Source organism: Euleptes europaea, chromosome 1 (assembly GCF_029931775.1).
Source record: "Euleptes europaea isolate rEulEur1 chromosome 1, rEulEur1.hap1, whole genome shotgun sequence".
In the NCBI taxonomy this organism is placed as follows: domain Eukaryota; kingdom Metazoa; phylum Chordata; class Lepidosauria; order Squamata; family Sphaerodactylidae; genus Euleptes; species Euleptes europaea.
Genome location: NC_079312.1, coordinates 177679091 through 177692259, shown reverse-complemented (window position 1 = coordinate 177692259; position 13169 = coordinate 177679091).

Here is a 13169-nt window from a genome sequence, read left to right as displayed (position 1 = left end):
TATTGGGGGTGACTCCAGTGGCCGCAAAATAATTCCCTGCAGGGTTGTTTCTTTTAAAACAAGTTTCTTGTTCAAACGTGTTGACAGTCTAACACACCACGGAGCGCATTCGCCAAGAAACGTAAAGGGGTACCGGAATACTTCCGGCTTAATTTTATCTACCAAATTTCCAGGGGTGTGCATATCCGTATAGAAAACAAGGTGCAATGGTGTAACTTCGCCACCAAAGACGGACTGAAACGACCGAGTTACACCATGCATCTCTTTAGCTGTAATTGCTGTGACCAGGGCCTAAAAAGGGATGGCCCCCTTCGCTCTTCCAAGGTTGGGAAGAGATGCTCGCTCGAATAGTGTTGCTAGGCCAGTGTTTTCCTGCACATAGATGCTTACGTTCTGAAACGTTGAGCTCTCTTTTAAGTAGACCGACGGAGCTTTTCTGCTTAGAAAAGAAGAAGAAAAAAGAGGGAGCGAGACTTGCTGCTAGTTTGTGTTTCCCATGTGAAAGTAACAGACCCGCAAAGTATTCCGACTTGCTGGCAGGTGTTTGAAATGTGTATTAGCTGTAGCTGTCACAAACGTTTTAATCCCGAGATGCCCCCTTTTGTGGTTTGCCCCAAACCTGGCCCCGAGTCTGCGTCCCACTGTCTCTCCTCTCTTGCACGGGCATGCCCTTCTTCACCTCTCTGCCTGTTCACAGGGCGAACCGAGAGGTCAAAACCACTCTCAAGGTGGCTGAGCCAAGGGGCCCTGACGGTGCCAGCTGCCTGTGGCTAGGACCCAGTGCAGGTAGCACTCGGCGAGCCTACACCCAATTCCGCAGCCCGAGTCCCAGCTCAACATCCCCTGCACGAGTAGCCAGCCCCACAGGGAGCTGGGGCTCAGCTTCCTGCTGCCCTCTTGAGCAGTGGGGAGTTAAAGGGCCCACCCTCCCCTGCCAACCATGCCCGTCCCATGCCGCCGGCTGCCTCTCAGCAACTGGCAAACTGCTCCCCCTTGTCCAGGCTCTGGTGAAATATCCATCCTAGGTCCTGAGGACCCGCTGAGTTCTCAGCCGCCCGGCTTGGCTTTTCCAGGGGCCCTTTGCAGTCCCAGAGCAGCAAGCAGAGACGGGCCGTCGCATCAGCCCCCCCCCCCCCGACTGAGCCACGCTTCATGGCGCATTCTCCTTGGCGGCTTACAAGCCCCCCCCCTGCTTGCGAATCCTGTCCCCTGCCCCCAAACTGAAATCTAGCCCAGTGCCCTGAGGACCTTCTGGGCGAGCCTTCCCAGTCTGGGATAAACACATTGGGCTGAAATGCCACACTGCTCGGGGCAGAGCTAGCGTATCGTCTGGACACGTAGGGGAGCAAACAGATAATCCCGTACGCATTCGGGTGCCCGAAGCAAAGAGAAAGGCTTTGTGGCCTGGCCTTTATTGCACTGGACTCCTGTGGAGATCACAGTAGTGAAGGCATGATAAAATCTTGGCGTAGCAAGAGAGCTGTCATGTCACTTGGCAAGTCAAGATGCTGTTTTGGCATGAGTCCTTGCCAGTGCCCATGGGAGCGAGTAAAACGATTTAACCTTTGCTTTGGGGCTTTTTCAGTCCAGAGCTTAAGTTGGCTGAACTTCTCCCCCAAGGCCTCCAAGCCTCCCCCTGACCATCTCCCCCCCCAAAGCCTCCTTCTGCTCACCTCTCCTCAAAGGCCTCCAAGCTTTCCTCAGCCCACCTCTCCCCAAAGCCTCCCTCTGCTTACTTCTCCCCAAAGGACTCCGAGCCTCCCTCTGCCCCTCTCACCTGAGGCCTCTGCCATCTGTCTCCCAAGGTCTCCCTCTGCCCACCTCTCTCCCAAGGCCTCCAAGCTTCCCTCTGCCCACCTAGCCACTCTCACACCTTTCTCCAATGCTCAGGATGGCTACCTGTTCACTCGGGGGGGGGGGCTTGTGATTTTCAGGCTGTGCTTTCCTTCTCTTGAGCCAAACCCCTGGATGTTTCGAGGAGCACATAAGCAGGTCTCCAGCCGGTTTGATGGAGGCCAGAGGGTTGGGGAAGCCTCCCCTATCTCTCTCCTCTCCCACCTTCCTAGGCTGCTACACTCGGGCTGGATCCGCACGGTTTCAAGAAAGCAAGGTAGCAAGGAAGATTTCAGTATCACTTCAGAGTTCAGGGGCAGGGCGGGTCCCTTTTCTTTAAAAAAATTCAAAACTCTCCGGGAGAGGGGTTGGCTACGGCCCTCCTGCTTGGCACGCTAGCTTCTGTTTGCAGCCTGGGGTGGTACAACCCATTCCTCCACCTTGTTCTGCTAACATGCTTTGCTTTGGTCTGAGCCATGCTCAATTCCCGTGCGTCCCCGTGGGAGACGCAGAAGCCAGGGAGCAATTTTCCTTTCTCCTTGTCCCCCTGACAGAAGCAGAAGCCAGGGAGCAATTTTCCTTTCTCCTTTTCCCCTCGACAGAAGCAGAAGCCGGGGAACAATTTTCCTTTCTCCTTGTCTCCCCGACAGAAGCAGAAGCCATGGAGCAATTTTCCTTTCTCCTTGTCCTCCCGACAGAAGCAGAAGCCGGGGAACAATTTTCCTTTCTCCTTGTCCTCCCGACAGAAGCAGAAGCCGGGGAACAATTTTCCTTTCTCCTTGTCCCCTCGACATAAGCAGAAGCCAGGGAACAATTTTCCTTTCCCCCTTGTCCCCCCCGACAAGGAGAAAGGAAAATTGTTCCCCAGCTTCTGCTTCTCCCACGGGGACCCACGGGAATCCCCCCGACAAAGAGAACGGAAAATTGTTCCCTAGCTTCTGCTTTTCCCACGGGAACCCACAGGGATCCCCCGACAAGGAGAATGGAAAATTGCTCCGCAGCTTCCGCTTCTCCTCGCCACCTTGGAAAAAAACATCTAGCTGCTCAGGACTCCTGTTCTCTCCCCCTCGCGGTGGAATTGTTCTCCTGTTACCTGGAGAGGTAGAGGTAACTTATCCGCCACTGGCTCAAGACACCCCCCCTTTGCTTTGATTCCTGATCGGACCCTCTACCTCCAGCCAAACCAGTTCAGCCAAGCCAAGATGCAAACGCTCGTGTGAACGTACCGCATCCTTCTCTTGCCGGTGAAAAACGTTTGGTCTGCCCGTTGTGGAATAGATGTGAAACCACATAAATACTTGGCAGCAAAGAGAACTTCTGGATGTGCTTATAACTGAGGGAGTTGGATTCAACTTCGATTATTATTATTTTTTCCCTTCCCTCCGTTAACTTTAACGGTAAAAGTTGCTAATTTATATCAATGCAGTGTCTGTATGTGAATTTTGTAAGATTGTTTTCAAAAGCTCCAAATTAATCTTTTGGCCCATCTTTTGAATCCCGCCATTCACCTTTGGAGAAAAATCCAGCAAGCACAAAATACCATTCAATTGTTTTTTTTGGGGGGGGGGTTGGTTGTGGGGGGAGGAGGCAGAGCGTGCCCCCTTTCGTGGCAATTTAAGCCTGGGTCGAAATAACAGATTCATACAATGGAAGGAGACTGTCCGCCCCGGTGCCAGAATTTTACAAACTATGCAACAAAGACTCTCTTTCTCCGTCGTTTTGTACGTGCAAAATTGCCACCCTACCCACCATCCCTAACCCCTTCCCTCTATTCTCACAGTGCCTTATATGCTGTCAGAAGCCAGCTCCGTTCAGATGACGATCATAAAATAAAATATTATGGATTACGAACAGCTTGTCAGCGTGATTGAGAACTTGCTGAACAGCGCACAAGCTACAAAGTGCGTGGCAGCGGACACGCAGTAGCGATAAAAACTGTGTTTGCCCCTGGGAGACCTGTGTCCACTGGGGAGGGGCCGTGGCTCAGTGGTAGAACATCTGCTTGGCACGCAGAAGGTCCCAGGTTCAATCCCCGGCATCTCCAGTTAAAGGGACTTGGCACAAAGGTGATGTGAAAGACCCCTGCCTGAGACCCCGGAGAGCCGCTGCCGGTCTGAGTAGACAATACTGACTTTGATGGACCTTGATGGTCTGATTCAATATAAGGCAGCTTCATGGGTGTTCATGTGATCTCGGAAAGACAATCGAAGATAGAGAAAACTGAAGTACTTTCTTCCTTTCCCCCTGTTCTGAGACCGAGGTCTTGAACAATAAAACTTAAATAAGACCCATCTCTAAAAACACCTCCGTCTCTTCTCTGTAGCCTCCAAAAAATAGCAACAAAATAAGTACTCTGAGGGTCAGAGTCCTCTAAGAGGAACTGAACCTTTTGCTCCAAAGTTGCTCGAGAAGTCGTGGACCATTTGCTAAAACATGGTATAATCCGTTTTAGCCTCAGCTGGTACACGTAAGGATGATGCAAAAGGGTACGTACCAAGGAGTCCCCTGACTGAAGAGGGCAGGGACACAGCCGGTCTGAAAAAGGGATCTTTAGCATACGGCCCAGCAAAACCATTGAAAAAGGTCCATTAAATCTTGAATGCGTTAAGATTCTACGTAACTTTGGACTAACCAGAGAATCCAGATACGGTAGGAAGGAAGATTACCCTTAGATAACAGGCCCAGGGCACACGGAGAACATGTCCTCTGAGCATCAAAATGAGTGTATAGATCAATTTGGCCACATGTTTTTTACGTTGATCTACAGAAGAAGAGTAAAGGTCTTCCACCTTCAAAACCAAAGTACTGGATAATGCTAAAGGTGCCTTGCCTAAGTTACCTTTAATACCTTTAGGGGAGGGGCCGTGGCTCAGTGGTAGAGCATCTGCTTGGCATGCAGAACGTCCCAGGTTCAATCTCCGGCATCTCCAGTTAAAGGGACTAGGCAAGTAGGTGATGTGAAAGACCTCAGCCTGAGACCCTGGAGACCCACTGCTGGTCTGAGTAGACAATACTGACTTTGATGTACCCAAGGGTCTGGTTCAGTAGAAGGCAGCTTCACGTGTTCAATATCACAAACACCCGCACAAAAAGGAGTTCAAACAAATGTCCAGGCGTCTGCTCTGTAAATAAAAGGCGTAGAGATTTCCTTCGTTTCTTAGTGCAAGCTGAAAAGTCGAGGAAGGGCCTTGGAATATCCCCGGGGTGGTGCTGGGACACCCCCAGCTCTTCCTGCTTTGGTTTCATGTACCCTAGTTCTGTAGGGTCCCCCTTTTGGACGCACCACCTTAACGTGGTGAGGGGGTTTGTGCGTGTCAGCGTACTTTGGCCCCATTATGAGAAGTCAAGAGTCACCGGAAAAGACAATCATGCTAGGAAAAGTGAAAGGCAGCAGGAAAAGAGGAAGACCCAACAAGAGATGGATCGACTCTATAAAGGAATCCAGGGCCCTCAGTTTGCAAGACCTGAACAAGGCTGTTAAGGATAGGATGTTTTGGAGGACACTGATTCATAGGGTCACCGTGAGTCAGAAGCGACTTGATGGCACTTAACACACACGTGATCATTAGGGTATATAACAGCCACAGTATTCCCTTTTACTACGTACAGGTGTGAAAGCTGGACAATGAAAAAAGCTGATAGGAAGAAAGTAGATTCCTTTTAAATGTGGAGTTGGAGGAGAGGGTTACGGATACCGTGGACTGCCCCAAAAAAAACAAATCAGTGGGTTTTAGATCAAATCAAGCCTGAATTGACCCTAGAAGCTAAAATGACTAAACTGAAGCTATCGTACTTAGGTCATATTATGAGAAGAGAAGAGTCACCAGAAAAGACGGTCATGCCAGTTGAGGGCAGCAGGAAAAGAGGAAGACCCAACAAGAGATGGATTGACTCTATAAAGGAAGCCACAGCTCTCAGTTTGCAGGATCCGAGCAGGGCTGTTAAGGTTAGGACACTTTGGAGGACATTGATTCACAGGGTCGCTATGAGTCGGAAGCAACTTGACGGCGCTTAACACACACGCAGTTGTGTGGGTGTGCGCTGCACTGCAGAGACAACATTATTTAGGTTAGAATAGTTTTGGCTTAGGGCTGCCCACTCTGGCTTGGGAAATTCCTGGAGATTTGGGTGCGGAGCCTGGGGAGGGTAGGATTTGGGGGAGGGGAGGGAGCTCAGTGGGGCATCATGCCATCCAGTCCACCCTCCACAGCTGCCGATTCCTCCAGGGCAACTGATCTCTGTAGTCTGGAGGGCCGTTGTAATCGCAGGAGAACGCCAGGTTCCACCTGGAGGTTGGCAACCCAGTTATGAGATAATGTTTATGGAGCTTGAGTTTCGTAAGGGGAGAAAAACCCCAGATTCCTGCCTCCAAGGAACCTGTAGTTTAAATTGCAGCTGGGGAGGATGAGAAGAGACAAATATGATGGATTAATGTGAGCAAATTGAGGAGGAGGAGGAAGAAGAAGGAGGGTTGGTTTTTGTATGCCGACTTTCTCTACCACTTAAGGAAGAATCAAACTGGCTTACAACCCCCTTCCCCTCCCCACAACAGACACCCTGTGAGGTAGGTGGGGCTGAGAGAGCCGTAAGAGAGCTGTGACTAGCCCAAGGTCACCCAGCTGGCTTCATGTGGAGGAGTGGGGAAACAAATCCAGTCCACCAGATTAGCCTCCGCCGCTCGGGTGGAGGAGTGAGGGAATCAAACCCGGTTCTCCAGATCAGAGTCCGCCGCTCCAAACCACCGCTCTTAACCACTACAACGCGCTGGCTCTCCTAAAGAGCTGAGCTGACGTTTTCTTGAGGAAAGTGAGTTTTGAGGAGGGATTTGCATGCTTTATTAACTGGTGCTGTGCCTGGCTGATCCTGGGAGAGGGAAAAGGGAAGGCTTAACTATATGGGTTTCTTGTCTCTGGGTCAGAAGGAAGGAAAAGGACGTGGGCCCTACGATCCCTTTGCGTGGGATGAATGACATCTCACCCCTTTGGCAGGGACTAGGAGTCCCGCCCTTCCCTCAGCTTTTCCAACACTTTGCATAGCTCATAATGCCAATGAGGCATAATTACAGGCAATTATTTTAAGAAGTGGACACATGACATTCATTTAGACATGGTTGGAATAAATGAAAATGTGCCGCCCCATTAATAATGACGGTGCAGATTTGGATTTTAATTAAACTAGAGATCATTAATTGCATGGTGTTTATTATAGAGGCTAAGTCCTCTAAGAGTCAGGGTGGCACCAGAGGGCTGTCCAAAGTGTTAGTTCTTTGGGGGTTCCGCTCCCCCCCCCAATAGATGCATCTACCAGATGAACAAGTTTTCTTGTCCTCTCTCTGGCTATTCCTTGCAAAGAAAAAGAAAAAGAAGGGTTCGTTTTTATACCCCACTTTTCACTACCTTTAAGGACTCAAAGCGGCTTACAATCGCCTTCCCCTCCCCACAACAGGCATCTTGTGAGGTAGGTGGGGTTGAGAGAGTTCGGAAAGAACTGTGACTAGCCCAAGGTCACGCAGCAGGCTTCATGTGGAGGAGTGGGGAATCGAACCCGGTTCACCAGATTATAAAGTCCGACTCTCATGTGGAAGAGAGGGGAATCAAACCCGGTTATTTGTTCTTCCTATCAATAATAGGACTCTAAGCTGTAATTCCATTAATTTATTGGTCATTTGTATGGATATATGCACCTACACCTGTGCATTATGTATACACACAGAGACAGGCACACACATATATATGTACTCATTTATAATATACATGAATATTTGTTCCAGAGGGTAGCTATGTTAATCTGCAGTGGAATAACGAGATGATGAAGAAGAAGAGTTGGTTTTTATATGCCGACTTTCTCTACCACAATCACCTTCCCTTCCCCTCCTCACAACAGACACCCTGTGAGGTAGGTGGGGCTGAGAGAGTTCAGAGAGAACTGTGACTAGTCCAAGGTCACCCAGCAGGCTTCATGTAGAGAAAGAAGAAGAAGAGTTGGTTTTTATATGCCAACTTTGTCTACCACTTAAGGAAGAATCGAACCAACTTACAATCGCCTTCCCTTCTCCTCCCCACAACAGACACCCTGGGAGGTAGGTGGGGCCGAGAGAGCTGTGACTAGCCCAAGGTCACCCAGCAGGCTTCATGTGGAGGAGTGGGGGATCAAACCTGGTCCTCCGGATCAGACTCCGCCGCTCCAAACCACCGCTCTTAACCGCAACACCATGCTGGTATGCATAACCTCACTCCCTGATATTTTGTGGTTGCCTCCGCCTCCTTCGACAGCCATTTTGTGGTTCCGCCCACCACCCTGTGTCCAAATTTCAAAGGTGCCCGCAAGCTCAAAAAGGTCAGGGACCCCTGGAGTAGACAACAGTGACCTTTACAGACCTATGGTCTGACTCAGTATTCAGTAGCTTTGCCTGTTTGCAAATGCTTAGGGTTTCCAGGTCCCTCTTCGCCACCAGCAGGAAGTTTTTTTGGGTGGAGCCTGAGGAGGGCAGGGTTTGGGAAGGAGAGGGACTTCAATGCCATAGAGTCCAGTGGCCAAAGCGGTCATTTTCTCCCGGTGACCTGATCTCTATCGGCTGGAGATCAGTTCTAATAGTGGGAGATCTCCAGCTAGTACCTGGAGGTTGGAAACCCTAGCGTTGGGGTTACAGGACATATTCAAATATCATTTCCCTTGCACCAATTGTTTCTTGGCTTCAAGCCGTTGCGGAGCCACTTGGATCCTCGTCTCCGTTTGGAGCTCGCCAGGGTTGCCAACAGTTGGCCTTCTCCTCGCTTTGCGGGCTACGGATTCCGTGCCGGACGGAACGACGAGGAGTTCCGAGGTTGTAGCCAGGCAGGGAGGTGTACTTGGCCAATTGCTTTTCAGCTGCAAATGTTGGAAAGCAGAGGGTGTCCAGAGGCAATAATCCTAAATTATCTGCTTAAAATAGCTTTCGTATCTGTCAAGAGTGATCTTCCCTGGAAGGAGGTTGTCTTGCTCCTGAAAGCTACGGCTGAATTATGTACCAAGAAAATAGAGTGAACCTGATTGAGGGCCGGCATCAACAGATAGCATTTTTTGGAGGAGGAGGAGGAGGAGGAGGAGGAGGAAGAATAAGAAGGAGAAGAAGAAGGAGGAGGAGGAGGAGGAGGAGGAGGAGGAGGAGGAGGAGGAGGAGGAGGAGGAGGAGGAGAAGAAGAAGAAGAAGAAGAAGAAGAAGAAGAAGAAGAAGAAGAACCTACCGTAATTGAAGAAGAAGAAGAACCTAATTGAGGGCCGGCATCAACAGATAGCATTTTTTGGAGGAAGAGGAGGAGGAGGAAGAAGAAGGAGGAGGAGGAGGAGGAGGAGGAGGAGGAGGAGGAGAAGAAGAAGAATTTTTATATGCCGACTTTCTCTACCACTTAAGGAAGAATCAAACCGGCTTACCATCACCTTCTCCTCCCCACAACAGACGCCCTGGGAGGTAGGTGGGGCTGAGAGAGCTGTGGACTAGCCCAAGGTCACCCAGCAGTCTTCATGTGGAGGAGTGGGGAAACCAACCCGGCTCACCAGATTAGCGTCCGCCGCTCCTAGCCACTACTCTTAACCACTACACTATTACACCACTCTACCAGTGTCACAGGTAAGTGATTTCACTCTCTGGGATTCCATGGTCTGGTAATAGCCTGGGAATGTACGCTTCAAATGCAAAGTACAGAATGAGCAGTCAATAAACTGGTCTCCTCAAAACCCATGGATAAATGTGCACAGTGTAATGTGATGCTATGCATATTTACCCTATTAGTAAGTAAGTCCTATTGTGCTTTAATGGGGCTTGCCGGATACAGCCTGCACCACCCCACCCATGCAGTGGTAGAAACCTGAGATTGCTCTCTCTCTCTCTCTCTCGGCCCTTTCGCACATACCAAATAATGCACTTTCAATCCACTTTCGCTGCCCTTTGCAGCTGGATTTGACTGTTTACGCATGGGAGATTTTTGCCTTGGATTTGCCGCTCTCTAGATGCACATTTCCCCCATCCGAATTCTCAAAACTCTGCATGGGGGGCTTATTGGTGAGTTTTGAGAATTCAGATGGGGAAAATGAGCATCTAGAGAGCGGCAAATCCAAGGCAAAACCTCCCATGCATAATAGTCAGAGGATCGCTAGGAATGCCTCCTATAGGGTCTGTCTGCTGTCCACTCACCTACGGGAGGGGCTGTGGCTCAGTGGTAGAGCCTCTGCTTGGCATGCAGAAGGTCCCAGCTTCAATCCCCGGCATCTCCAGTTAATGGGTCTAGGCAAGTAGGTGATGTTTAAAGACCCCTGCCGGAGACCCTGGAGAGCCGCTGCCGGTCTGAGTAGAAAACACTGACTTAGATGGACCAAGGGTCTGATTCATGCATTGATGTGATCTCCAGCATCTCCAGTTAAAGGATTCGGGTGGTAAGTGGTGTGGAAAACCTCCGCCTGAGACCTTGGAGAATGCCAGCCAAAACAGGCAATACCGATCTCGAGAGATCGAAGGTCTGAGTCAGGAGATGATAGCTCCAGGTGTTTGCCTTCTAGGAGGACAGGTGACCAAGAAGCAAGGGTGCCTCCTAGTGGTGGCAGCAGCAGCAGCAACTGCTTGTCCATCCATGCTGGTAGGATGCCAGCGCCATCTACCTGTGTCATGGCCATACCTGGGAGGGGACCTCCTGGAAAGCACCTTTCCAAGGACCCCCAAAACCTGGCCCTGACACGATGTGTGTCTTTGGCACAATGTGTATATTTGAAAGCCAGCGTAGTGCGGTGGATAAGAGCGGTGGACTCTAATCTGGAGAACTGGGTTTGATTCCCCGCTCCTCCACATGAGCGACAGACTCTAAGTTGGTGAACCGGGATCAATTCCCCGCTCCTACATGTGCAGCCTGCTGGGTGACCTTGGGCCAGTCACCGTTCTCTTCGGACTCTCTCAGCCCCACCGACCTCAGAAGGTATCTGTTGTGTGGAGAGGAAGGGAAGGAGTTTGTAAGCCGGTTTGATTCTCCTTAAAAGAAGAGTTGTTCAGACCAAGGCTCATGACGTCCAGCAGTCTGTTCACACACAGTGGCCAACCAGGTGCCTCTAGGAAGCCCCCAAGCAAGACGACTGCAGCAGCATTTATCCTGCCTGTCTTCCACAGCACCTAATATAATAGGCATTCTCCTCTGACCCTGGAGAGAATAGGTGTGCAACAACAAAAGAGGGGGGAAACTAAATGGAACTCAGCCAGAGTACTGATTCAAAATCAAAGAGGTTGAGCTGAAAAATGCTAAAATTACAAATTTATAAATTTTAATAAGGTGCACATTCAAGTTAAAAACATAGGCCTCTAGCATGGGCAAAACTTTCACATTCAATGTATACAAACATGAACACCTACGATGTACAATCTTATATTGACCAAAGTAGGATCCAAAAAAGGACCAGACGCGTTTCGGCCTAAGAAGGCCTTCCTCAGTGGTCAGTAATATGGTTATAATTTAGCACACATCCTGATAATATAATTATATCATAAAGAACAGTAAAAAATGTATAAAAGCCCTCCTAGTATAGGGTAGCTCCCTGTATGTTTATTTATTTCTTTTATACTAGAACGTGGCTTCCATGTCTCATCTTCTGTTGCATGTCGGGCTCTTAAGGATGTGTATACATCAAGCAGTGTAATAGGTCAAGTGAGAATAGGTATGCACCATGACTAGTATTCATTTTGACTAGCAGCTATGGATAGCCCTTTCCTCCATAAGAACGTAAGAAAAGCCCTCAGCCTTTTTCATCGTCCAACTTTCATAGCCATACATAGTACTGTAACATCTTGTAGTATATTGCAATTGTGGCTACAAAGGTTTGCTTCAAAGCGAGCATGTATAATGGAGGTTGGGGAGACAGAGAGACACGGCCGGAGCATCAGTTAGAGTCCACGAAACTAAAAGGACAGAAAAGACAGAGGGAAGAAGAAGAAGAAGCAGGAGGAGGAGGAGGAGCAGGAGGAAGAAGAAGAAGAGGAGGAGGAGCAGGAGGAAGAAGAAGAAGAGGAGGAGGAGCAGGAGAAAGAAGAAGAGGAGGAGGAAGAAGCAGAAGAAGGAGTTGGTTTTTATATGGTAGATTTTCTCTACCACTGAAGGAAGTATCAAAGCGGCTTATAATAACCTTCCCTTCCCCTCCCCACAACAGACACCCTGTGAGGTAGGTGGGGCTGAGAGAGTTCTGAGACAGCTGTGACTAGCCCAAGGTCACCCAGCTGGCTTCATGTGGAGGAGTGGGGAATCAAACCCGGTTCTCCAGATCAGAGTCCACTGCTCCAAGCCACCGCTCTTAACCTCTACACCACGCTGGAGACGGTGCTTTCTCAGTGGGTTGTGAGCACAGTGCTCAGAAGGGAAGTGGGGAGGTTAGGGAGAGGCGGTATGCGATTAACAACGTTGAGTCCAAATGTTGAAAAACCCTGATGCAGGGAGTTTCCTTAATTCAACTGCTGAGTCCAGAAATATCATCACATGATGTTGCGTGTCTGTCTCACTGGCTCCGCTGGCAGAAGCAAACTTTTTCTGTCGTGCTTTTTTAAGGATCTGCTGAACTCCTAAGTTCCTGTTTCGGTTTGTGTCCTTTTCTCAGACCTCACGTGGTGCCAGAGGGCATCCCGGTCAGATCCCCAGAGCTGGATTTTAGCTGCAAAAAAACGAAACAGCAGTGAAGAGGGCAGGGGAGTCTGACCCAATATAGATTGGGGGCCGTGATGCCATCTGTGTGATCATGTTGCCAACATGGGTGCATGCACACACACAAGTAACTGCTTGATGTTGATGATGAGGCCCACGGGCATGTCTGGTAAACATAGAAACATACAGCTGGAAGGGACCTCAAAGGTCATCTAGTCCAACCCCCTACACGATGCATGAAATCTACAACTACCTCCGCCCCCACTGACTCCTGCTGTATGCCCAGAGGAACTCCCCACCCCAGGATGTGGTGATGGCTGCCAACTTGGAAGGCTTTAAGAGGGGAGTGGACATGTTCATGGAGGATGGGGCTATCCATGGCTGCTGGTCAAAATGAATGCTAGTCATGATGCATACCTATTCTCTCCAGTATCAGAGAAGCATGCCCATTATGTTGGGTGCTGTGAAACACAGGCAAGATAATGCTGCCGCAGTCGTCTTGCTTGTGGGCTTCCTAGAGGGACCTGCTTGGCCACTGTGTGAACAGACTACTGGACTTGATGGGCCTTGGTCTGATCCAGCAGTGCTTTCATTATGTTCTTATGGAGGATGGGGTTATCCATGGCTACTGGCCCAAATGAATAATAGTCATGATGTGTACCTATCCTCTCCAGTCTCAGAGGAGCATGC